Here is a 13,796-nt window from a genome sequence, read left to right on the forward strand (position 1 = left end):
AAAAATTAAAAAGTAAATAAGCACAAATGGTGTTTTGAACCCAAGACCTCCTCTTTAATTTCAAACAACAAAACCAACAATTCTAGTTCAATTTCTTTATCATTGAACCAAATTATTATAAATTTATATTTTTATGAAAACATATATAAATATACCGCTCTAATAATTTTAGTGCCCCCAATTATTCTAGGCCCCATACGGTCGCCCGCCAGTACTGGGCCTGGGCCGGCCTTGGTCTGTGGGGCTATCTGTGATAGTCTCCCTTCGATTGCCATTTTAAGAGTCGACTGCTGGGATTTCTCTTTTTATTTTTTGCTTTCTTTCCACACCTTCGTCCTCGTTTTGCAGCCCCTCTTCCTCAAACCCAACCTTTCCATATTTTCATCACCAACTCACACATCATCCTTTTCAACCATTTTCTTCCCCCACTGTCTTCCTTTCCCCTTAACCAAAAATTAGATCTTACAGTTTTGGAGTTGATCTGGAATTTCAATTGCTGCATTTTAAGATTTGATTTTTTCTTTGGGTTTGCTTGTCACTTTTGGTTTGATTTGGCTGTGGGTTGCTTCGATTTAATGGGGATTAAGGTTTTGTTGGTTGTTTTCAGTTTGGACTAACTACTTTTGATTTTGTCTTGTATCTATTTGTTATTGGTACTTCTCTCGGCCCTTTCTACAGTTATGGATTTCATGTTTACAGTGGTGGGTCAGATAGTTCAAGAGTCATGTTTAACTCATCATTAGATCGCTTGAAGATGACGCATGTTGCTAGCTCTGGGAATGTCCTACTATACCATATTCTACAGAACTCCTGTAGGCTTTGGTCTTGTTTTTTCTCCTTTTTTCCTGTCGAGACTTCGGTCTCCTTTTTGTGCTTGGGTTGCTGGCGGTGGTGGATTCAGGAGGATTGAAGAAGTTGCTAGGTTTTTTTTGTATTTTGCTTTTCCTATTATGGGCTCCAATTTCTGTATTGGCCGGACTGTTGTTTGTATTTGTTTGTTTGGAGGATCATTTCTTTTGTTTTTGGGCCTGCTTTTTGTAATCTTGTTCCGTTGGTAATGAAGTTACATTTGACAAAACAAAAAAAGAAAAAAATTGGGTGGCCAATCTCTTTTGCCTTCCTTTTGTCATGTTTCTCTTCTCTTAATTTTTTTTTAAAAACAAATTAATCTTTTGGATTGTCATAGTATTTTCCAAAAACAAATCTGGGCATTATCCAAGCCACCAGTCTAAACTCAAAGAGGCATGAGGTCTCCATAAAAGAATAATTAAATAAAGTTGTTAATAAAATCATAACATATATCACTAACTTGTTTTTCTGAAGATAGAGGCATATAGTAGCAATTTCCTAAAACAGAAATATGTCCCCACACTAGTACAATAGCTCGTGGACATCTATCTTGCACGATACAACTATCTAATCCAAATTCTTGACGAAATGAAGGGTGTTTCTCATTGAAAGAATATGTAGAGAACGTTTCAATTGATGATTACGTTTGTGATATTGCAACCATATATATAATGGCTTAATCCAACAGTTGCAACTGTTAGATGTAGTTGTGACTGTTTGAATTGGTCTTATCTTTTAAAAAGGGTGCTAACTATTAACTGAAAACATTCTTATACTTTCAGAAGAAACTTAACCGAACAACAAAAACATACAAACGATTCTTGAGTTGTATTAATATATACCAAAGCCAAAGCCCGAGGTGAGTGGATGCCTTAGTTCTCAGTTAACTATGAGTGAGGAAGACTCACTTATAAAGATACTTTCAATTAGGCTTGTGGCCGATGTGGGACTAATGATCCCCATGAGTCCCAACAATACCTATATTTTCTATTCAAACCCTAGTAACATGTACACTTCATGGTTCAAACACACATAAATTGGAAAAGTAGATAAGCTTTCTTGTTGTGTGTCTGCACAATTCGTCAGGTGTGGAGTTTTATCACAAAAGGTTTAGGTATTAGTTGGAGTGGTGTTAGAATATTTAACTCTTCTTTCCTCTGAAATACGGTCGATGTGAGATATTTCAACAGTAGTAGGAGTTCGTTTTAACAAAATCTAGTATTAGTAATTGTATTGTTAAAGAGAACACTAAGTGTCATTAGAAGAGAGTATTCACTAGATTGACTAGTACTAATCTTGTGTTACTAAAACAAACTACACTGAATCTTCACTATATAAGAGATAACATAAGTTCAAATTTCATATATAATGAATGATAACTATTTTTTCCCTTATTTTGTCAATAAGTAATTACTTAATAAGACCATCGTACGTGCATCATTCCTGCAAGAGCAGACCAACCCGAAAAGGGACTAGCATACAAAAAGTATGTCACTTATGCAGCATAGCATGAGTAATGGTTTTCCTCCGCAACATTTACAAGCAAATACATAAACTAGGCTTCAACCCAATAAAACGATCATACGATGAGTCCTAACAGTGGCCACACGAGGAAAACCCTAGAAGTCCGAAAATCAGTGACGACGGTTGAAAACAAAAAACTATTCTACAAAAGTCAAAGGGTAATGACGACTAGATACCAAAGAAGGAGAGTTGGATATCTATAAACTAGCTAGAGCAAGGGAAAAGAAGACAAGGGACCTAAACCAAGTGAGGTGCATCAAGGATGAGGATGGAAAGGTTCTTGCTACAGAGAACGCGGTTAAAGACAGATGGAAAGGTTATTTTCATAATCTTTTCAATGAAGGACATGAAAGGAGTGCTTCTTTAGGGGAGTTGAGTAACTCAGAAGAGTGTAGAAACTACTCTTTTTATCGTAGAATCCGGAAGGAAGAAGTGGTTGTAGCTTTGAAGAAGATGAAGCATAGAAAAGCAGTAGGCCCAGACGATATACCAATCGAAGTGTGGAAAGTTTTGGGAGAGACGGGTATAACATGGCTCACTGACCTTTTCAATAGGATTTTGAAAACGAAGAAGATGCCAAATGAGTGGCGAACGAGCACTTTGGTGCCTATCTACAAGAATAAGGGCGATGTACAAAATTGCATGAACTATAGGGGTATTAAGCTAATGAGTCATACAATGAAGCTCTGGGAGAGAGTCATTGAGCATAGATTGAGGCAAGAGACACGGGTTTCGGACAACCAATTCGGGTTCATGCCAGGGCGCTCAACCATGGAGGCAATTTATCTCTTACGAAGATTGATGGAAAGATATAGAGATGGGAAAAAGGATTTACACATGGTCTTTATAGATTTGGAAAAAGCGTATGATAGGGTCCCAAGAGACATTCTTTGGAGGATTTTAGAGAAGAAAGGAGTACGAGTAGCATATATCCAAGCTATACAGGATATGTATGAAGGAGCAAAGACTGCCGTAAGAACTCATGAAGGACAAACCGAAAGCTTTCCCATAACTGTAGGATTACATCAAGGCTCATCCTTAAGTCCTTACCTTTTTGCGTTGGTAATGGATGAGTTAACAGGACATATTCAAGATGATATTCCTTGGTGTATGCTTTTCGCAGACGATATAGTGTTGATAGATGAAACTCAAGAAGGGGTGAATGCAAAGCTTAACCTTTGGAGAGAAGTGTTGGAATCTAAAGGTCTTCGCCTAAGCCGATCAAAGACAGAATATATGGAGTGCAAGTTCAGTGCAAATGGAGGCCAAAACGAGTTAGGGGTGAGGATCGGAGATCAAGAAATACCAAAGAGCGACCGTTTTCATTACCTAGGATCTATCTTGCAAAAGAACGGAGAATTAGATGGAGATCTCAACCATAGAATACAAGCTGGATGGATGAAGTGGAAGAGTGCATCCGGCGTGTTGTGTGACCGCCGTATGCCACTGAAGCTCAAGGGAAAATTTTATAGCACGGCAATAAGGCCGGCGATGCTGTATGGCACAGAATGTTGGGCGGTGAAGCATCAACACGTACACAAAATGGGTGTAGCGGAGATGAGGATGCTTCGTTGGATGTGTGGGCACACGAGAAAGGATAAGATTAGGAATGAGGATATCCGGGGTAAAGTAGGAGTAGCCGAAATTGAAGGAAAGATGAGAGAAAATCGATGACGGTGGTTTGGACATGTGCAAAGAAGGCCTACTGACGCTCCGATTAGAAGATGCGACTATGGGACAGAGGTTCAGGGCCGAAGGGGTAGAGGAAGACCCAGGAAAACTTTGAGAGAGACCCTAAGAAAAGACTTAGAGTACTTGGATCTAACGGAGGACATGACACAGGACAGAACACAATGGCGTTCTAAGATTCATATAGCCGATCCCACTCAGTGACTTGGATTTTCCAAGTCTCCAACCGAGAAGTTGTCCTCGCTCGGGAAATTAAGGGAACACTACCTCAACCTACATGCTCCACTCACAAAGCTCCAACAGACAAGCTTCAACAAAAGAAAATTCAAAGAACTTAGCGAAGAAGGCTTTGGTGATTTAACACAATACGTTGACATGAAGGAAAGCTTATTTATTGATATCCCCGATAAATTACAAATATGTACATATACTTGAGTCAAAATAAACAAACAAGAGGGAGCCTTCACAAAGGTTGCTTAGGAGAAGTCTCGGCAGTCGGTAGAGCCCCAGAAAGAGAAGGCACCGGAGGGGGATCATTCGGAGCCTCAGTACTGGACAGAACCCTAGAAGGAGGAGGCATCAGAGGTTGATCATTTGGAGCTTCATTACGCGGTACAGCCCCAGAAGACGAAGGCAATAAATGCCTTTGGAACAAACCCACAAATCTCTGATGATCAAGTAAAACCTGACCATCAGATTCCTTCATCTGGTCAAGCTTCCTCTTCATGTTTGTAGCATAGTCATGTGCGAGCCGGTGCAACTGTTTATTCTCATGCTTGAGCCCTCTAATCTCCTGTTTGAGACTCATCACTTCAGCCGCCAATGATTCAACTTGGCGGGTTCGAGCAAATAGGCGTTGGGCCATATTAGACACAGAACCTGCACACTGAACACTAAGAGCCAGAGAATCCTTAACAGCCAACTTATCAGACCGTTTGGAAAGTAGTCTGTTATCTTTGGGAGTGAGAAGGTTCCTGGCCACTACCGCAGCGGTCATATCATTCTTCATCACGGAATCCCCAACGGTAAGAGGACCAGTAGGGGAGACGAAGGATGGGCGCCATATGTTGTCTGGAGAAGGCGGGGCTGCCTCTTCAACAAGGTTCAAGTCAAAACGACGGTCGGAGGGGCCAGACATTTTCAAAGGTGTAGAAGAGAGAAGAGGTCGGACAAATCAAGATCTTAGAAGTGCAAGAATGGAGCTTCTACTGGTGGATATTCAAGTGTGCTTTGGAACTTAATGTCAGCCTCTATAAAAATCTGCACTCGACGAAGCTTCAGAAATCGAAGAGGCGTTTGCTTTCTCAAAAGCTGGGCTGCTCAGAGACCACGAGGGTCGATCTCAGAAATCGAAGAGGCGTTTGCTTTCTCAAAAGCTGGGCTGCTCAAAGACCACGAAGGCCGATCTCAGAAATCGAAGAGGTTTGCTTTCTCAAAAGCTGGGCTGCTCAGAGACCACGAGGGCCGATCTCAGAAATCGAAGAGGTTTGCTTTCTCAAAAGCTGGGCTGCTCAGAGACCACGAGGGTCGATCTCAGAAATCGAAGAGGCACCTACTTTTCCAGCCTTGTCAGCACCTGTCACACGCACACTCAGCTTTGCGGAAATTATGGGCATTCTGTCGAAGATTTCTAGCGAAGTAGAAAGCACATGAATCGTACTGTTCAATCACCCACTTCCCACACGCAACAGTAGCTCATGGGTACCACATATAACTTTGCCAAAGTTCTCTGACAAAGTTGAGACTACTTTTCCAGCCTTTTCAGCACCTGTCACACGCACACTCAGCTTTGCGGAAATTATGGGCATTCTGTCGAAGATTTCTGGCGAAGTAGAAAGCACATGAATCGTACTGTTCAATCACCCACTTCCCACACGCAACAGTAGCTCATGGGTACCACATATAACTTTGCCAAAGTTCTCTGACAAAGTCGAGACACGTGAAGCTTGCAACTCTCACTACATCGCTATGACCAAGAAGGGTAAAAGAATAGCAAAGAAACAACACTAACAAAGTTTAGACACATAAATTTTGACGGCCTAGCTACCATATTATTACCCACAAGGGTAAAGGAACAGTACCACTGCTGGATAATTGGAAAGTCCTGGTGTGTCAACCTCTGTGCTTCAGGGCAAGGTAGACTAGCAAACATGCCCAACCTTTACTCACATTCGAGAAAACACTCCCAACAAGATTGCTTGCCCCAAAATCGAAGAGGCATCGCCCTCCGAATCTCGAGAGCCAGACTCCCAACATGATTACTTTCTCAAAAATCGAAGAGAGGGTAAAGGAACAGTACCACTACTGGATAATTTGAAAGTCCCTGTGTGTCATCCTCTGTGCTTCGTGGCAAGGTAGACTAGCAAACATGCCCAATCTTTACTCACATTCGAGAAAACACCCCCAACAAGATTGCTTGCTCCAAAATCGAAGAGGCACCGCCCTCCGAATCTCGAGAGCCAGACTCCTAACATGATTACTTTCTCAAAAATCGAAGAGAGGGTAAAGGAACAGTACCACTGCTGGATAATTGGAAAGTCCCTGTGTGTCAACCTCTGTGCTTCGTGGCAAGGTAGACTAGCAAACATGCCCAACCTTTACTCATATTCGAGAAAACACTCCCAACTCCCAACATGATTACTTTCTCAAAAATCGAAGACACCGCTCTCCGAATCTCGAGAGCCAGACCCCCAGCATGATTGCTTTCTCAAAAATCGAAGAGGCATCGTTCTCCGAATCTCGAGAGCCAGATCCCCGACAGGATTGCTTGTTCGAAAACCGAAGAGGCACCACTTTCCCAACTTCAAGAGCCGGATCTCCTTGGATAAAGCTTGTCTGTAATCTTCACACGCAACATCAGCTTTCCAGATACCACAGACCACTTTTTCAAAGTGCTCTGACAGAGTTAAAACTTGTGAAGCTGGCAGCTCCCACTACCGTGCTATGACCAAGCAGGGTAAAGGAATAGCATTATTACTTGATGTTAGGGAGACTCCTATATATGTCGACCTCCATCCCCAACGGATAGGCAGACCTGCAAAAATGCTCAACCCTTCCTCTTATTTGAGAGGGCACTCCCAACGAAGCCTTTTGAAATATTCAGCTTTCTTTCCCCCCGATAATACCTCTGTAAACAAGCTATACTAGAGCAAGAATATCTCATATCATCAGGGTTAAAAGCAAGAGTATCCCATATCATGCTTTTTCCCTGTCTTTTCCTTTGGCCTTGTTCTTACCTGCAAGACAAGGAGAAAGAGAGCAATCAGTCAGCACTTGGAATCAAGCTTCCAGCCAGGAACTGACTGCCTGGAACCCCTTACCCTGGCATTGCTCTCGAGTACTCATCTTCAACATCTTATGCTTCCAAGGAAGATACCGCATCTGCCTGAGGATAGGGCAAGTGAGAAGGATACAAGGAAGCATGTGGAAACAAGCGTAACAGCACACGTGCCGATACATCCACTACTCTGTCAAAAGCAAAAGTATCCCATATCAGCAGGGTCGAACGTACTCTAGATTTGATGGACTTGTTTTGACCCTCAAATTCTTCAGTCGACCTTATACTTTGGAGGAAACCAGAAAACCCTCCAGCCCAGTTCAAGAATAAGCCTGTGGAAAGTTACTTCTTCAAAAGCAAAAGTATCCCATATCATCTCTTCTCATTTTTCTTCTCTTTATCCTTCATGCTGCCTGCAAGATAGGGAGAATGTGAACAATCAGCCGGAGCTCTGATTGCTTACCTTGTCTGTTACCTCTTTCAGCAGATCCCCTAGCTCGGCGACTTGGGGGACTCCTACTACATGGTTTGTGTCGCGCTTGACCAAGCCTGAAACTACAAGTAAGCTTCAAGTGACATTGATACATTACCTTGTGCATCTCCACCAGTTACAGATACCACCCCTGGATGGAGGAAGAGTACTTCCAGAGAAGATTCCACATCTACCTATGAGACAGATAAGGAAAGTCAAGCCGATACCACACTCCGGGACTTAGAAGTTTCGTGGTTACGAGATCATTCTCCCACAATATTTCCTAATGTCATTTGTACTAAATCATTCACTTGTACTCCCTAAAGGAGAGCTTGAACCTATGTACTTGTGTAAACCCTTCACAATTAATGAGAACTCCTCTATTCCGTGGACGTAGCCAATCTGGGTGAATCACGTACATCTTGTGTTTGCTTTCCTATCTCTATCCATTTATATACTTATCCACACTAATGACCGGAGCAATCTAGCGAAGATCACAAAAAGTGACCGTTTTCGTTACCTAGGATCTATCTTGCAAGAGAACGGAGAATTAGATGGAGATCTCAACCATAGAATACAAGCTGGATGGATGAAGTGTAAGAGTGTATCCGGCGTGTTGTGTGATCGTCGTAGGCCACTGAAGCTCAAGGAAAAATTTTATAGGACGGCAATAAGGCCAACGATGTTGTATGGCACAGAATGTTGGGCGGTGAAGCATCAACACGTACACAAAATGGGTGTAGCGGAGATGAGGATGCTTCGTGGGATGTATGGGCACACGAGAAAGGATAAGATTGGGAATGAGGATATCCAAGGTAAAGTAGGAGTAGCCAAAATTGAAGGAAATATGAGAGAAAATCGGTTCCGGTGGTTTGGACATGTGCAAAGAAGGCCTACTGACGTTCCGGTTCGAAAATGTGACTACGGGACAGAAGTTCAGGGCCGAAGGGGTAGAGGAAGACCTAGGAAAACTTTGGAAGAGACCCTAAGAAAAGACTTGATTACTTGGATCTAACGGAGGACATGACACAAAACCGAGCGCAATGGCGTTCTAGGATTCATATAGCCGACCCCACTTAGTGGGAAAAGGCTTTGTTGTTGTTGTTGTTGTTGTTGTTGTTATTCTCCTTTGCTGTTATATTCAAAATCTAAAAGAAAATAAAAAAAGAGTATGTTAATATTATATTTGGATAATGAATTTAAACTTGAAATTTTGACAAAAGTCATAATTTATAAATTGACATGCACTAATTTTCTTATTTGAATTCATAAACATAGAAATTTAGAATTCCATATGAAAAAAAAAAAGGAAAATGGGACCTTGATGAGTCGATTTCGTACTAAATATTTTACCATATTCTAAGTATAATTTGCTTCATATTTTCAATAGACAACATTTGACTTTCTCTGGAGCAAAATATGATCAAATAGACGAATTTTGTAGTGATTCTAATTAGAAGATGTTCGTGAATCTCTCAGCTTGTTCGTGTCAAAATTTACGATTGTTTTACCAAGCGGTTACTTTATGGTGATTAAATAAAGGTGCAACGCGCGGTACTGGAAAGTGACGTCTTTGGCCTTAATTGCGATTTTTGGAGCCCAATATGACCTCTTTCAGGTTTGGGCCTTGCTTGAGAAGAGATCAAATTATTCCAAGCTTCAAAATGGCCTATTATAAGCCGGTTTTGGAGAAGATTTGAGTCCAAAATTGGCTGGACAAATTTTGGGCTGATTATCCTAGTCAATTTAGGATTATGTTTCCTAGTTTATTTTAATTTATTTGGTTTCCTAGTTTTATTCTAAGTCATTTTCTAGGAAGGATTTGATATTATATGTAGTATAAATAAGTCATCATGGCCGGCCCTAGTTATTCTCTATGCAATTTTTGGAGAGAGGATTTTAGTCAAAACTTAGAGATTTCAATACTTATACTTCCAAGGTGTTTTCGTTCTCTTTCTATTTCAATAAAATTCCATTTGATTTTAATTATGAATATGCATAACTAATCCTTTTTGCTAGGGTGAGACCACGAGCTTTAGTAAGAATATATAGTCTCTTTTTAATTTGCTTATGATATTATGCATGCAAGTTTTGAATTGTTAATCACTGGTTTAAACTATCTGAGTGTCTTAGTGATTTGCGACCTTTAGGATATTTAGAAAATTAATTCGATGCAATTTGGCGGAGGGTTGTCCCTTAAATTGACTAAGGCTTCTTGTGGTTAATATGTGTAACTTAACTTAGGATAGACACCACGTCTTAAGGGTTGCATGGTTTTTCAAAACGTTTTCACAAAACTTAATGAGTCTTGCATGTTTAGATTTGATTTAGACACTACAAACAGGTTACATATTTGATATACGCTCTATGTTGGGGGTCCAAGTAGGCATACATTAGGAAAACCTAACCTTCAAAATATAAATGTATAAGTCATAAGTAATTGAAAGATCCACATAGGATTGTTAAGGTGACGGCGGAACCCTGGTGCTTCCTCACTCTGATTTCCAAAAACTGTTTTTTTCTTTTAATATTGTAGATTTTTCTTAATCTTTTTAATTAAATTCGTTTTTCATAATTTAGGTCATTAAATCACCTTTTTCCAAAACTTTGTTTTAAGTAATTAGTTAAGATTCGGTTTCACATACAACAACAACAACAACAACAAAGCCTTTTCCCACTAAGTGGGGTCGGCTATATGAATCCTAGAACGCCATTGCGCTCGGTTTTGTGTCATGTCCTCCATTAGATCCAAGTACTCTAAGCCTTTTCTTAGAGTCTCTTCCAAAGTTTTCCTAGGTCTTCCTCTACCCCTTCGGCCCTGGACCTCTGTCTCGTAGTCACATCTTCGAACCGGAGCGTCAGTCGGCCTTCTTTGCACATGTCCAAATCACCGGAACCGATTTTCTCTCATCTTTCCTTCAATTTCGGCTACTCCTACTTTACCTCGGATATCCTCATTCTCAATCTTATCCTTTCTCGTGTGCCCACACATCCCACGAAGCATCCTCATCTCTGCTACACCCATTTTGTGTACGTGTTGATGTTTCACCGCCCAACATTCTGTGCCATACAACATCGCTGGCCTTATTGCCGTCTTATAAAATTTTCCCTTGAGCTTCAGTGGCCTACGACGGTCACACAACATGCTGGATGCACTCTTACACTTCATCCATCCAGCTCGTATTCTATGGTTGAGATCTCCATCTAATTCTCCGTTCTCTTGTAAGATAGATCTTAGGTAGCGAAAACGGTCGCTTTTTGTGATCTTCGCTAAATTGCTCCGGTCATTAGTGTGGATAAGTATATAAATGGATAGAGATAGGAAAGCAAACACAAGATGTACGTGGTTCACCCAGATTGGCTACGTCCACGGAATAGAAGAGTTCTCATTAATTGTGAAGGGTTTACACAAGTACATAGGTTCAAGCTCTCCTTTAGTGAGTACAAGTGAATGATTTAGTACAAATGACATTAGAGTACAAATGACATTAGGAAATATTGTGGGAGAATGATCTCGTAATCACGAAACTTCTAAGTATCGGAGTGTGGTATCATCTTGACTTGCCTTATCTGTCTCATAGGTAGATGTGGCAGCTTCTCTGGAAGTACTCTTCCTCCATCCAGGGGTGGTATCTTTAACTGGTGGAGATGCACAAGGTAATGTATCAATTTCACTTGAAGCTTACTTGTAGTTTCAGGCTTGGTCAAGCGCGATACAAACCATGTAGTAGGAGTCCCCCAAGTCGCCGAGCTAGGGGATTTGCTGAAAGAGGTGACAGACAAGGTAAGCAATCAGAGCTCCGGCTGATTGTTCACCTTCTCCCCATCTTGCAGCAGCATGAAGGATAAAGAGAAGAAAAATGAGAAGAGATGATATGGGATACTTTTGCTTTTGAAGAAGTAACTTTCCACAGGCTTATTCTTGAACTGAGCTGGAGGGTTTTCTGGTTTCCTCCAGAGTATAAGGCCGACTGAAGAATTTGAGGGTCAAAACAAGTCCATCAAATCTAGAGTACGTTCGACCCTGCTGATATGGGATACTTTTGCTTTTGACAGAGTAATGGATGGATCGGCACGTGTGCTGTTATGCTTGTCTCCACATGCTTCCTTGTATCCTTCGCACTTGCCCTATCTGTTCCTCAAGCAGATGCGGTATCTTCCCTGGCAACATAAGATGTTGAAGATGAGTACTCGAGAGCAATGCCAGGTAAGTAATCAGGTAAGGGGTTCCAGGCTGTCAGTTCCTGGCTGGGAGCTTAATTTCAAGTGCTGACTGATTGCTCTCTTTCTCCTTGTCTTGCAGGTAAAAACAAGGCCAAAGGAAAAGACAGGGAAAAAGCATGATATGGGATACTCTTGCTTTTAACCCTGATGATATGAGATATTCTTGCTCTAGTATAGCTTGTTTGCAGAGGTATTATCGGGGGGAAAGAAAGCTGAATATTTCGAAAGGCTTCGTTGGGAGTACCCTCTCAGATATGAGGAAGGGTTGAGCATTTTTGCAGGTCTGCCTGTCCGTTGGGGATGGAGGTCGACATATATAGGAGTCTCCCTAACAACAAGTAGTAATGCTATTCCTTTACCCTGCTTGGTCATAGCACGGTAGTGGGAGCTGCCAGCTTCACATGTTTTAACTCTGTCAGAGCACTTTGAAAAAGTGGTATGTGGTATCTGGCTCTCGAGATTCGGAGAACGATGCTTCTTCGATTTTTGAGAAAGCAATCATGGTGGGGGTCTGGCTCTCGAGATTCGGGGAGCAGTGTCTCTTCGATTTTTGAGAAAGTAATCATGTTGGGAGTCTGGCTCTCGAGATTCGGAAGGCGGTGCCTCTTCGATTTTGGAGTAAGCAATCTTGTTGGGAGTGTTTTCTCGGATGTGAGTAAAGGTTGGGCATGTTTGCTAGTCTACCTTGCCACGAAGCACGGAGGTTGACACACAGGGACTTTCCAATTATCCAGCAGTGGTACTGTTCCTTTACCCTTGTGGGTAATAATATGGTAGCTAGACCTTCAAAATTTATGTGTCTAAACTTTGTTAGTGCTGTTTCTTTGCTATTCTTTTACCTTTCTTGGTCAGAGCGATGTAGTGGGAGCTGCAAGCTTCACGTGCTCAACTTTGGCAGAGACTTTGACAAAGTTATCTGTGGTACCCATGAGCTATTGTTGCGTGTGGGAAGTGGGTGATTGAACAGCAAGATTCATGTGTTTTCTACTTCACCAGAAGTCTTTGACAGAATGCCCATAATTTCTGCAAAGCTGAGTATGCGTGTGACAGGTGCTGACAAGGCTAGAAAAGAAGGTGCCTCTTCGATTTCTGAGATCGGCCCTCGTGGTCTCTGAGCAGCCCAGCTTTTGAGAAAGCGAGCGCCTCTTCGATTGATTCGGAGAACGATGCCTCTTCGATTTTTGAGAAAGCAATCATGCTAGGGGTCTGGCTCTCGAGATTTGGGGAGCAGTGTCTCTTCGATTTTTGAGAAAGTAATCATGTTGGGAGTCTGGCTCTCGAGATTCGGAGGGCGGTGCCTCTTCGATTTTGGAGCAAGCAATCTTGTTGGGAGTGTTTTCTCGAATGTGAGTAAAGGTTGGGCATGTTTGCTAGTCTACCTTGCCACGAAGCACAGAGGTTGACACACAAGGACTTTCCAATTATCCAGCAATGGTACTGTTCCTTTACCCTCTCTTCGATTTTTGAGAAAGTAGTCATGTTGGGAGTCTGGCTCTCGAGATTCGGAGGACGGTGCCTCTTCGATTTTGGAGCAAGCAATCTTATTGGGAGTGTTTTCTCGAATGTGAGTAAAGGTTGGGCATGTTTGCTAGTCTACCTTGCCACGAGGCACAGAGGTTGACACACAGGGACATTCCAATTATCCAACAGTGGTACTGTTCCTTTACCCTTGTGGGTAATAATATGGTAGCTAGACCTTCAAAATTTATGGGTCTAAACTTTGTTAGTGCTGTTTCTTTGCTATTCTTTTACCCTTCTTGG

This window comes from Malus domestica, chromosome 15 (genome assembly GCF_042453785.1).
Source record: "Malus domestica chromosome 15, GDT2T_hap1".
NCBI lineage: Eukaryota > Viridiplantae > Streptophyta > Magnoliopsida > Rosales > Rosaceae > Malus > Malus domestica.